Raw genomic sequence first — 15412 nt, 5'->3', positions numbered from 1 at the left:
TGGGATACAATTTTGAACTCTCTTTTAACCTATTCAACACATCAAATTATGAGATTCAATAAACATTTGAAAATAAAAGGACTATATACATCTTGGAGATAGTATGACAGGTAGGATTTACTATTACAGCTTTATTTGTAACTTTTTTTGGTTTAAATTGATAAAATGATTTCATGCTTTGAATAAGTAAAAAGAAGATTTAAAATCATGTTTTAAAATGAAAAAGAAAATATTAATTTTAAGGAAAAACACTCAAATTTGAAGTGTAAGAGACTAAAATAAATCTTTTATAGATTATAAGAACAAAACATTATTAAGTATATAAATAAAGTTAATGAAATGAGTAACAGAGATGAAACTGAGCCTTTTGTTGTTAATGCTACTAATTACCTGGGCCCGAGGTATTTTGTCCTTGTTTGCATGAATCCTTACTGAGTTGGTTCTGGACATTGCATTGTGCAATTGAGTTGGACTGAGGCCCACCGTAGCCCAATAAACATGGTCTGCTTCGGATTGGAGTTGGGAAAATAATTTCAAGGTGGTGGTTATGTATGCTTTTAATAATTAACAGTATTTTAGTCCACATTATTATAAATGTTTTTACATAATTCAAATCGTAAGACCTAAATAAGTTTAAATATTTAAATTATACAATAATTACATTTATAATACATTATTTTAAATTAAAAAAGAGTAATTTAAATTATAATATAAGCTTTGGCCAGGTACATGAGATAATAATAGTTTTAATTAGTTGCGGCTAAATAAAAGAGATGTAATATAAGTTTGTGTGTGTAATAGATGTACACTACCTGTAATGAGTGAAAAATCCTCCTTTAATTACTATTCTTATATTTATATTTGATCTTATTGACTGTATGTTTATCTCAATCTATTCACATTTAAATTATATTGCAATAGCTTTTAAAATATTTGTTAACAATCTTATATTATAATTTAAAATAAATATCCTCATAAAAATTTGAATTCTTCATTGTAAATACAAATCGAAATATTTAAATAAATTATCATGATTGTTGTGAATTAATTATATAAACAAATTATTCCATACAATACACAAGCTAACTTTTAAAATAAATATGTTTCTATTTTATTAATTTATCAAAGCACGGGTACTTGAAGTTAGTATAAAATGGATGTAAAATTGGTTTTATCTAAATTAATGTTTATATTTTAATTAATTGAATTGAAAAGGCAATTTACCATCTTTAATTCACATAATTTATTAATGAAGAATACAGTCTAAAAAGCAAGATTCTCACTCTCTCAATTAAATACTGGCTGTCTTTCTCTCGTTATCTTCACAGCTTCCTAAATGGATTGTTAAAATTAGCATATCATAATTTAAATTATTTATTGTAAATCCAAATTTCAATTTATATAAAATAAAATATTTATTTGTTATGAATTTAAGTTCTAATATATATATATATATATATATATATATATATATATAAACTATTAATTAGGTTAAGCTCTAACAAATCAAGTAAATTTGAGTTAAATTTGTTTACAAAATACTATTTGTTTGTTTGATTTATTTACCTTAAAAACTACTAAATCACTTTGAAAATTGACATATTTATTCCCGAGACTTAGATTTATTGACATAATATTCACCATCCCTATATAAGGGACAGTTCAGAAACTTTTATTATTCCTTAAAAGAAGTTCCTTTTATAAAATCAATAAGCATTAAACACATTTTAAACTCATTTTTAATATCCTTTTGACTTATCTTACTGATCCTGTAAAATTGGTGGGTTGGAGACGGAGCGGAATAAATGGTTCATTAATTTATTTTTATTAAATAGAAATAAAATTTAAAAATAATATAAAATGTGTTTAATAATGTTTTTAAAAATGGGGGCGGGTCTCTTTTGCCATCCTAATTGAATTGTGTTAATAATGTAACTTTTTTTTCACAAGTTTGTAAATCATTTTCATGTAATAATGTATATAAATAAATATTATTACAAATTTTTTTTAAATAATAATCAATTTTAGAAAAAAAAATATAGAGATCTAAGACTAATTTTTTAATTAGAGATTAATTTTCTAATTTGAGACAAATTTAAAAATCAATTTATTTGATAGTTAAAATTTTAGTAATTAATGTTATTGACCAATTTAAAGACTAATTATATATATTTTAAAACTATTTTAATTATCAATAATTCTTGATTTATAAATTGGTCAGTTAGTATTTGTCACCAAAATTGATAATTGTTTAAAGTTATTATTATTATAGTGTGCTATTATTATATCACATATAATGATGTATTTGAAATATAGTTGAGATTGAGATAAATGTTGATAAAAATAAACAATAGGTGTTCTTTGAACAAGGAACATGTAAAACATTTTGAATGTTAGTCTTATTTATCTAAAATAATGATCTAAAGGGAAATTCAAAGGAATACCAAACAAAGCAACAACACTTGGTTCTTATCAAATTAAAGTGATGCGACATTGAAACATGAAAAGAGATTTCAGCATACGCGGAAGTTCCCCTCAGAATCAGTTTTATTGGGCATTAAACGGCAAGAAAAGTCTGAGAGGTGCAAAGCAAATAAAAAATGATTTCTTGACAAAATTATTAAATAGAATCAATTTTTATATTTTGATGGAACTTAAAAAACAAAGTAATAAAGTTTCAGAAAAAATATGTGATCGTATAGAAATTGCATTACCGTTCACGTTCTTTTCCTTTCGTACCTTGTCAACTTCAACGTAAAACATCTTCGTTTTCAATGGTTGCTTTCGTTGAAATGCATAACTCAATGTCAATGTTCCATCAATTGACACTGCCTAACTCTGTTAAGGTGCGAGTTTCACGTTACTAATTTATTCCTATTCTTCTTAGCTTACTACACACTATTCCTATTCAACTACTTTTCCTTCAAATTTAAAATTAACAGAACAAAAATATTTTCGTTTAGCATGAATTTACAACAACCACACATGTCATACGTTTCTGAGACAAAAATTAAACTCTCCATTGTACTACTGCAAACATATCTATTGGGGTTATCGCTAGAATTTTTAGGTTTAAGAACTTGATCTTATATAAAATATCTTCGGAGTTATGTAATATACACCATCAGTTTTAAATAAAAAATATTTTTTAATTTAAATATAATGTAATAAATTGATTTTTTTAAAGTTATAAAAAAAAATTGAATTTTAAATCAAAAATGAAGAAAGTCAAGATTTCTTTCATTTGCCTAAAAACTTAAAAACATATAACATGATAATATTCACTTAAAATAGAATAAAACTTTATGCTAAAAGTTAGAAATTATTTCATAATATAAAAGAATTTAAGTGTGAGTTCAAGTTATATATTAAATAAAAGTGAAAAAGTTTAATGAGAGGAAATAAACTCACAAAATCATTGTCTAAAGATTTTTAATTAAAAATATTGTCAATTTTTTATGAGTTTCACTTATATCTATAATTTTTTTTTCAGAACATCTAACAATAAATATTAAATTCGAAAAAAAAATTTGAAGGTGAAGTTGTAAGTATTCTATTATTTAGTATATTTGTATCTCTATCAAAAGACTTGAAAGATGGAGGCACCAAGATTCTAAGTAATTTGCTCAAAATTTAAGTTGAATATGAGGCTCATGTAAGCAATGTGGAGGATTCGTACTCTAGCTAGCTAGGGCTGATACAATAATAAAACCATTTTTGAAGACAATTATGTACAATTTATGAGCTCCCAAAGTTACAAATTGGTTGGTTGGTTAACACCAAGAATTACCAAATAAATGATGCTATATATACTTACAATCATGTAGCCAATTAAGATTTGAATTTCTAGAAGGAAAGATTTCTACGTATAATACTTATTGGTATCTTCAATAAAATTTTCAACTTACGATACGTGTTGGGAAAAAGAAAAGAAGAAGGTGAAAACCATACCATAAACAGCAAGTGAAAACCTTCAACTCATTTATTCATAATGATAATAGTAAGTGGAAAATAATACTCGGGGTGTTTCACATGGGCTTCACATAACGTGGAAAATGTGCAGTGAGAACTATATTCTAAGGTCACATTCTTACGAAAGAAGCATCAAATTGACACCACATAAAATAGGTAGATGAAATATAGAGTGGGGTTAGATTATATTAGATCATATTTTCTTTTTTATTTAGTTTATTAATTAGGGATGATTTGTATTTTCATTTGATCGATTAGTTTTACAAATAAGTGTAGCTTAGCTCTGTAACTTTCCTAGTTTGTTTTCATGAGCTATTTGGACCAAGCATGACACACACACACCAACCAACTTTGGAAAGTGACTATGTTCCATTTACTGCGCTACTCAAATATGAATTTTGTTATTTCTTATATTACACAAACCAACTTCACCTTCCTTTCTAAGTATGCCCAAAGCAAAACAAACTTTCATCCAAGAAGAATCATTGTGTACATTTTTATGTTTTTGTTTTATCTTTCTGTTTATTTTCTCTGTACTCACCTTTTTTTTTCTCTTCTTTCATATGGTATCAGAGCGAGAAATCCTTGGATACCTTTTGAATATTTATGTGATTGAAGTGGCTTGTATTCGCTAGGATACCCTTTGTAGATCGGGCAGATTACAGTCAGAAGAGCCAACAGAGCCATAAGTCCCATCTGATCTGCTTCTGAGGGTTGAGGAATACTTTGCATATTGCGACACTCTTTACATACATATTTTCTTGTTAATATGTTTTTTAAAAAAAAAAAGAAGAAGAGTTTTTGAGCCTTATGATTATTTATATTCTTTTATAAGTATTACTCTACAGTGTATTCCGTAGATTCCTGCTTTTTATCTCCTACTACTGCTTTTCCACTTTGCCTACTTTCTATTGTTTTCCTGCCACTACACTGCCTTATTGTTTATCTGTTTAAAATTTTCTTTAATGGATAACATACAGCCATTCTTACGCACTGACTACAAATCAGCCCTAACTGCGGTTGAAAAAATCACAAACTCTCCTCCTGTAGGTTATAAAAAACCTACTTCAGAAGTAGACCCTGTACACACAGTTATTATAGGACAAAATAATACTATAATAGCTCTTCTAGAAGAAGTTTCTAGAAAATTGAATCATCTAATTGATTCTACTAAAGGGACGAACTTGTCCAAAGACATAGATGGCCTTATAAAGCAAGTATCTAAACTATCTTTAGGAACATACACTAATACAAAAACAACTTCTAAAAATTCACAGAAATTTATCAAAGTCACAACTAAAAAAGATTCAAAAGCTGCAAGTACCAACGCAGCACCTCCCACAAACAATGATGATAGTTTATAATGATGACACAACCCAATACGGCTACACAAACACAAACTGATAATATTAATATGAATAGTAGCACACAAAGGTTCCCCGGAACCCCCAGAAGATTAAGAGAACATCATACTAGAAGCCAAAATCTAATACAACATCCAGGAATCTTAGATAGATTCTTAAATAGGCAAAGAACTACTAACATTAGAAGATTAGAAGATTTAGTAGATATACAACAAAATACAGATATAGGATCTAACTCAAGGATAGATTCTCTAAACCCTAGACAATTATACAACATAGGGTGGCTAAGTTCTGAACGAACAAGCCTTTATCGATATAGAAGAATAGAAGATTTTCATCTCCCTGACAACACCTATGAGATAATCCCTCTAATATCTCCACAAACAGGAAGACAATTACAAAACCAACAAGGAAGATATGTTCATATGGGGTTAATTACCATTGGAGTCAGATCCTTAGCCAGACATATGATTGGAGCTAGAGCTTTGATAGTTCTACACGATTCAAGATTTCAGAATAATGATTCACAAAGTGTAATAGGGATTTTAGAAGTAGATCTAAATCAACCCTTTTCCCTTATTTATCTTGCTCCAAATTTCACATTAACTCTACAAGATTTTATAAATCATATAAACCTAGAAGTACAAACGATAGGTTTTGGACCCAATTGGATGGGTGAAAATCTACATTTAGACATAACCTTCATAGGAAGAATAAGTAACCATATTTCTTCTATGTATAGAATAAACACTAGACCATTAGAAGAAGCCATTAGCTCTTATGGTACACAATTCTTACCAGCTCAAGCCTTCACAAGAAGAAATGAAGGACATTTATGGCAAACACATTTACCCAGAGAAGAAAATAATCCAATTACAGCCCCTTCATCTGCCATTTTACATAACAGGTCTAGAGGACTTAGTCTAAGTTTTGTAGATTATACAAATATACCACGACTTGACTTAGAACAAGATAGGTTAGCTGAAAATAGGCATAGCACTTCAGCCATTCCTGATAACGAACACATTTCCATGATGAATATCATACAATACGAAGAAGATGAAAATGATGAAATGACTGATGAAGAATGGAATCATCATCAAACAATTATAGCCATGTATAGACAAGGATCTTTAGATCTCTCTACAAACACAAATATTGAAGATATTTATGATGAAACAGACAATATCATAAATATCTTCCTTGATAGCCTGTACTTAGACAAAGAAGACAACTCTTCAGTAATATCAGAACCTTTATCTACAATAGGTTTCGTCAATACAAGTGTAGGATCAGTAAACCCCAACAGTTATCAGTTAGAACATGTTGGTACACAAAGCTATTCTACTGGATTCATACCCAGAGAATCCCCAACAAATGTTACTTTTACAGATAATCAATATACAACACAGGGAAAGAGGCTCCCAATAGAACCAAATTTCCCATTGCCAAATCTTTTATTAAACATAGGAGGAATTGACCCTCAATTATTACCAACATACATTGAACAATGGACTGCTACTGTAATCCGTGATTATGGTATCCATTACGAAAAAGAAGTTCAGTCCTCACAAGACATGATTGCCAAAGGAGAAACCTACTTAGGCGATATAGCCAGAGCATGTTGGGAATCTTTTAAAAAAAATTACCCAACAGAATTAAATACATTAGTGATCGAACCAGGTCCTAACATTTATAATTTTTGCTCCCTAATACAAAGACTACTCACTTCTCAATCTGCAAATGACGGGAATACACTCAGACAACAAATTTATTTAGGACATCTAGAAAGGTTATCTATAACATATTTTGGAAAAATTAAAGAATTTTTACAAGATTATCTCATGTATGCCTCCATAGCCGGATGTTTTCATGATATAAGTGTTGGAGAAAAAATGTTTCTTAAACTTCTAGGAAAATTAGGCCAGAAAATCAGAGAATCTTGGAAAAATGATGAGGTAACTCCTATGTTAAATAACCTCTCAATAAGAATACAACATATTATGAAAGTAATGGAAGACACTTGTACACATATTGCAATACAAAAACAATTAAAAAATTCTGATTCTGGAATTTGTAAACAAATATACACTCCACAACAATACAATCAAACTAAAAAATATATGTCCAGAAGAAAACCTAGACATAGCCAACCTTATAGTTATAAGTCTCAATCGACAGTACAAAGACCAACTAATTCTAAAAAAACTTATACTATAAGATCCTCAAATTCTAGGAAACCAACTCTAAATCCTGACAGGCACGTTAGAAAATTTAGAGAAAATAAAAATTACAAACAAACACTAAAATGTTATGCTTGTAGCCAAACTGGACATTTCTCAAGAGATTGTCCAAACATAGCAAATCTTTATACAAAAGAAGCGGAGCTCATCAAATCTTGCCACATAAATCTTCTTCCAATCGATGAAGATGTATCTACTGACTCTGAAATATTATCAGTAGTTAGTATAACAGAATTCAATGATGAAATTAATCTGGAAAAACAACCCAAAAATTATGACTTAATAAATGATTTTACAAATAATGAATTTATTCAAATCTACCCTAAAGAATACAATTTCGAATTAAATGAAAAATATAATGAATTGGGCGAAATATTAGATGATTCTGGATATTATCTAATGAATATAACTGAAACAAATATATGTCCTCATACATTACAATACTTTTCAGGATCAACATCTATTCCCTGCCAGTATTGTGATAGATATTTTCATAAATCACAAAGGGCTCATTGTCCTTTATGCTACAAAATTTTTTGTATAAAATGTATTACAACACATCTAAAAATACAAGAAATACCAAAATTTTTAGAACAAAAAGAAAACATAAAAGATAAAAACATAATTGATACTAGGACTTCAATCTTAGAAACCAGAATAAATAACCTTGAAGAAAAAATTCTTCGTCTAGAACAAATAATCCAAGATTCTGGAACAAGTATCATCTCAAAAAACATACAAAATAACATGATGGGAACCACAGAATGTATCCCATTAGTTTGCAATGAAAAACAACTAATATCTGTTAAAGTGTTAGTAAAATTAAATTTTCCAAAACAAAATAAAAACCCTGCTAAAGAAGAAATTATACAGGCCCTCTTAGACACAGGATGTTCTGAGACAGTCGTCTGCAAAACAAAAGTACCTTCATATATGATTACTAAAAGTAAACATATACAAAAAACAAGAACTATGTCTGGAGTAGTAATGATAAACGACGAAGAAATAAACAATATTTCTCTTTAATTCAGTACAAATTGTGACCTATTTGGTCAAAAAATACATCTTAAAACCATGCATGTAGAAAATTTAGTCCCTTCAAAACAAAGCATGATTATTGGTTTAGATTTTATTTTAGGCCATAATAGAACTATCACTATAAACAAGGATTATGTCATTATCAGTGATAAAACACAAATGTCACCCATAATTAGTGGAGACAGCTATACAAAACCATCCTCTGATGAATGTTCATGTACAAACACTAAATCCTCAGAAAAATGTGATTGTATGAAAGAAGATTTAGAATCCATAGATTACTGTCCAGATGACATTATGGACTCTTTTTCATCCATAAAAATATCTAAAAAAAATCACTTTTGATAATATCCAACAGATTCTGGATAGGTTAAATAAAACTAGCATAATAGGAGAAGATCCCACCAAATTTTGGGATCGTGATCCTGTTACTTGTAAACTAAACATAATCAACCCTGATTTAATTATAAAAACTAAAGATATACAGTTCAATAATTGGGAACAGGAAGAATGTCGAATGCATATTGACCACCTTCTGAAACTAAAAGTAATAGCTCCAAGTGAAAGTCCTCACAGGAGTCCTGCTTTCATAGTAAATAAATCTTCTGAACAAAAAAGAGGTAAATCTAGAATGGTTTACAATTATAAATGTTTAAACGATAATACAGTTGAAGATGGATATACAATTCCATCTAAAGAAATTCTTATAAATCGTATCCAAAATGCAAAATGGTTTTCAAAATTTGATCTCAAAAGTGGATTCCATCAAGTAAAAATGAAACCAGAATCTATAAAATGGACAGCCTTCTCCTGTTCTGAAGGATTATACGAATGGCATGTGATGCCTTTTGGTCTTAAAAATGCTCCTGCAATTTTCCAAAGAAAAATGGATAACATTTTCAATGACTTAAAAACTTTTACATGTGTTTATATAGACGATATACTAGTTTTTTCCAAAACAAAAGAAGATCATTATCTCCACCTGAAACAAGTATTATACAAACTTGAAAAATATGGCTTAATTATATCAAAAGGAAAAATGGAAATTTGTAAAAATTTCATAGAATTCCTTGGAACAGAAATAGGTAATGGAACCATAAAACTCCAACCTCACATTTCTAAGAAAATTCAAGACTTTCCTGATAAAATGGAAGACATAAAAACCCTAAGATCTTTTTTAGGACTTTTAAATTATGCCAGGAATTTTATCCCAGATTTGGGAAAATACACTGCCCCTTTATACAATAAAACTTCTCTAAAAGGAGAAAGAAAGTTTAATTCTGAAGATATAAAATTGGTTCAAAACATAAAACAAAAGGTAAATAAATTACCTACCCTACAATTACCATTAGATTCAGATTATTTAGTACTTCAATGTGATGGATGTGAATCAGGATGGGGAGCTATCCTAAAAAGGAAGAAAAATAAATATCTGTCAAAAGATAATGAACAAATATGCAGATATGCTTCTGGAAAATATACTGTGAAACCACAAGTTTATCAGACCAGCACTGATTATGAGGTCAATGCAATTATACACGCCTTAGAAGCATTTAAATTATTTTTGATAAATAAACCAGAAATAACCATTAGAACTGATTGTGAAGCAATCGTTTCCTACGGAAAAAACCAAATAAATAATGACAAAAAACCTCATAGACGATGGTTACTTTTTAGAGACTACATAAATTCTGGAAAAATGATAAATTTCGAACATATCAAAGGAACTGACAATATGTTTGCTGATATCCTTTCCAGGTACATTATACAAAAGTAATACTATACAGTCATAATACATGAATTACTTGCATCACCAAATTCAAGATCCTGAAATCCCTCCTGGATTTCTGGTCAAAATACAAATACAGCCTATGTGGAGAACTCCGATTCATAGCCCCAATTCGGCTATTAGAATTACTAAACAAATAAAAATAATTAAAAGACTGATATCAAGCCATAGATTACAAAAAACAGAATTATGCCAACACAGTCCATCTCACTATTATGCTAGGCTTATGGCCTATAAATCTACCGTTCGAGTTTTGGAATATCAGCTACAGAGGCTCAGACATTTTGTTGCTTAACCCATTTACTTCTATGTTGCAGGTACAAATATTCCAAAATGGAATATATACAACATACAAAGAAAGGATCTTTAGGTCTTAAACAAGTCAAATCCCCTTTTGTGGTGGAACAATACACAAAGTATGACAAACAAGAATTGCCAATACTCACAAATACCTATTCCTGGTAGAGAAAATACAAATGTCAAATTAAATGTTTTAATTGAAAACATATGGAATATTCCAAAATACACAGTTCAAAATGAACACCAAGTCACTAAGGTGAAACAAAGCATCATTAGTGTACTATACAATTTCTGCAATACAGATAACAAAGGAGTTTTGTTAACTTCACCAGCCTCTCCCTTTGGGAAAGGATTTACACATTATGCCCTAATTACAGAGCCAAATAAAGGAGTTTATACTTCCTTCAAAGACCTTTCTGAGGCAAAACAAGACCAATTCTGGTCTACTTACAAAGGCTTTAATTCTTTAGAAGAAGCCCAAATGGCTCTAAAGCTGGAAACTATAGATGAAGAGAAAATAAAAGCAGGGTTAACATTTGAACCAAGAACCCAAACACATACGTATGTTGCCTCTTGTAGCTTCTCACCACAAATAAACCCAAACATTTTCCTTGCAAAATTTGAAGTCATACAAGAATTCTTGTTTGAAGTCCATTCAGAAACACAAAATTACAACGGATTATTTGTAAAACCCCAGACTTATTTCGACACAAAAACACCATGCCAAGAGTCTTCAGACTATTGCAAAACGGTTACCACAAAATGTACATGCCAAATAAAATTCATTTTTAGAAAGGCTCAAATTGATTTAAAAACCTTCAAAAATCAACTATATAGAGACATAGTCATATGTCCATCACTATTATTAGAAGCAGGTTGCCTCCAAACGCTTCTAATCCCACCAACTGAAAAATTCAACTCCTTAACCCAGGAAATAAACTCAATAGTAAATGAAATACAAGCAGAATATATGATCAATATCTGCCTACAAATCACTTCTTTTCCAAAAAGCGCCTCTACTCCTGATAGCGTGGCAACACATGTCATAAAACTATTCACAGAGTCAAATCCAGAGGCCCATGTCAGATTAGAACACGACTTCTTGAAAGGGTTGTCACTCAACAAAGAAAAGCTATACCAGTACCAACTCTGGAAAGCTTATGTTGAAGGGTCAAATTGGAATTTCTCTAGAAAGGATAATACAGAATATATCCTTTTAAAAGAAACCACAAACACCAAAATATATTGGAAGAAGTTTATGGGAAACAAATTTCATCCATTCCCTACAGAAGCTAGTCCCATATTGGTTAAAAGATTTGAAAAAGAAAGAATATACAGAGAAATTTTTGAAGAAACAGGAAGCCACGGACAAGGAACTCCTGGATCTTCTTTCCCTTCTGACAATGAAGACTCAGACCAAATACTTGAGGAAGACCCAGAAGACATGATTTCTACGGTAGTCTCCAAAAGAGGACAGTAAAATGTTCTTACCTGTGACACAGTAATTTTACTCATAACTGGGTAATAGACTGAAGGGTAAAAACACACAACGGTCAAATACAAACCACGTCACCAGATGACTTGGACTCTAGGTAACCGGTCACTTGAAAACCGGTTCAACAAGTTACAGGTTTCAAGATTTTTCTATAAAAGAGTCTTTAAGTCCCTTATGCTGGGCAAGAACTTTGAACCCCTCTCTCTCTAATAACCCTTTTCTCTCTACCTTTGCCTTCTCTCTACTTGTATCCCGCTTGTCTCTTCACACCTTTCTTCTCCTGTATACTTGCAAACATAAATAAACGAGGAATTTCAGATCTCTCTCTCCTCCCTCTGGAAGCGAAGTAAGTTTTTATGGAGTAGTTTCTTTCTAGGCATCTACGGATGCCTTGAGTAATATTTATTAAAAGATGCGATAATCATTTAAAGGCTTAAAAACATTTTATATTTTCTATTTATCTTTCTTGTTCTTGAGATGAAAGTTTATGAGAGAATATCTAACCGGCTCTGCCAGATTTATATTCTCATAAATCTTACATCTTTTATGTTTTTGCTTTATCTTTCTGTTTATTCTCTCTGTACTCACCTTTTTTTTTCTCTTCTTTCATATAACAAGAAAATAAAAGTAAAGTGGGGAAGGTGAACACATATTATAACATTTACCTTCAATCGGGAAACTTCACACAAGAGATGTAAATTAGAAATTTTATATGTAAATTATTATTTTTAATTAAATAAAAAAGTTTTTTATTATCTTTCTTAAACCATTTTCATACCGTAATTCGAGTATACAGTCTTTTATTTCTAACAGTTGGTTATTATAATTTTTATTCAAATTCAAAATTATTCAACAAATTTATTATACGAGCAGTATTTGTAAAATTTTACAAATTTTACTATTACACAAAATATAAAATCTTTAAATTTTATAATTTAAAATTAGAGTAATTTGGAGAAAAAATTAAAAATCATATCAATACCATAAAAAAAATCTTTACAATTACAATTAGAGATCATATTAATTTGGAAAAAAACTTAATTCGTAAAAAACATATAAATTATAAAAGAATCATAAATTTAACATACATAAATCATAATAAAATATTAATCAATCTTAATTTAAAAAATACGATAATAAATTATTATTTAATATATATATATATATATATATATATATATATATAAATTCATTTATTCTTTTTCTATTTTCATAAAAGAATCTTATGAACCTTAATATTTTTTACTAAGCAATGTTTCTTAAGTTGACTATTAAAAAGGTATTAAATGGATTATCTGATTATTTAAGAGATAAAGTATTTATAAGATGTACAAATTGAATTAGACTTTATGAATATAATATGTCTAAATTGATTCTTTAGTTAATATTTTTATGGGAAATAACTTGATTTCCATGGTAGAAGTTTCATCATAAGTTGGAATGGTGATAAAAAAAAACTAAAATCTATAGCTTTTTATTTGTTTAGAGATTGAACACCGCAGAATTTTTTCAAGGAAAACTGAAAGTATTTTAAATATTATTTGAGTTTTCAATAAAGTGTGCCGATTTTATTTTAAAAATTATTTGAAGTATGATTATTTGTGTAATTATGAAAGCAAAAAAATGAGTGTTAGAGGCTGGCTGAATTGAGATTTCTTCATTAAAACATTAAATTAATTAAGGCATAATGGAGTTTTGGAAATGAGGAAAGAATGTGCCTTTGATACAATAGTTAGGCACATTGGTAATTTTTATATGATACGAAGTTCATTTTTTTTATATAAATCCTAGTTTTTGTTGAAGTTAAGCATCAAACACTTCAAAATATTGTATGATTATTATTCACCAAACTTGCATATATATATATATATATATATATATATATATATATATATATATATATATATATATATATATATATATATATTATCTCTAAGTGGAACTACCAATACATTCCGGATGATTTGTTAGCGGATGAAACATAATGTTCAAAAAATTTTGTTAGGATAAATTTTTTTTAGATAATAGCTTTGATATCATGTTAGAAATAAACTTTAAGCTTAATTCAACTCCACATAATATATTTGAAATGTGAGATTATATATTATGAAATTGTCTTATCGCTACTCAATATATATATTTCCAACAAGTAAATATATTTTTGAACTTTCTTCACTTGATACATACACTAAATGAATCATGAAAAAAAAAAAAAAAATCGTTAATCGCTGTCACCCTTGTGTTAATGGCCTACCCAGAAAAGTAGCCTACCCCAAAAGTTGGGAAGTGGTAGTCAATTTCCTACCAGCACTTTGGGCTATTTTATAGATTCAACCCTATATCAGTTTTTTAGGAATATTTACTAATTTTATGTCACTATATTTTCTCAAACAATCATGAAAAATATAATCTGTAATAAAAACCTTTAGCAGGAAAACAGGATTATGAGTATTTTTCAAATTGACAGATATTGAGGGAAGAAATCAATTCAAATTAACATTATTTGGCATTTTTAAAACATTTACCATTGAATGAACGTTATAATTTTTTATAAATAAAGTGAACTAAAACCATTATTTGATAATTTTATGGCATAGAGTATTTTTTTTATAATTGGAGATTAAAAAGTAAAGAAGATAAGATATCTTAGTTTGGGTTTGTATTGGTGAGAGGTAGATTGGTTGGGTCCACACATGTATATCGCATTATCTCATATCTGTGACGATCATTAGTCATCTTATGCAGCCAATCACAACTTTATCTTTTCCATTAGTCAAAATTATAATCATAAAATTTCTAAATAATTTCATAATCCAAATTGAGATTTGTTTATTTAGTTTAGTGTTGAGCCAGTTAATAAGTAAGCACGTGCATAATGCATAACCTGTGACCTATCGTGTTAATTAGTCACCGATCTTACCCGATTTTCTATCGCCGCCTCATCTTTCTACTGGAACCCATTTCACCTGTATTCATTTAGAAAAACAATAAAATCGTAATTTTTTATAAAATTCATTTCAATTCTTATAAATACTATTTAAATTTTTATTTAAAACATAATTTAAGTAATATTTTATTAATATTTGATTCCTTGTACCGAACCAATCAAATCATTTTTCGTGTCTTTATGTTCTTTTAGTAATATATCATATTTAATTATTAAACAAGACTTAAAGTATATATTATAAAATTTAAAAACTGGCTAAAATTA

The sequence above is a fragment of the Vigna unguiculata genome, chromosome 9, assembly GCF_004118075.2.
Source record: "Vigna unguiculata cultivar IT97K-499-35 chromosome 9, ASM411807v1, whole genome shotgun sequence".
In the NCBI taxonomy this organism is placed as follows: domain Eukaryota; kingdom Viridiplantae; phylum Streptophyta; class Magnoliopsida; order Fabales; family Fabaceae; genus Vigna; species Vigna unguiculata.
The sequence above is the reverse complement of the archived record's forward strand: the minus strand, read 5'-3'. Positions refer to the sequence as shown.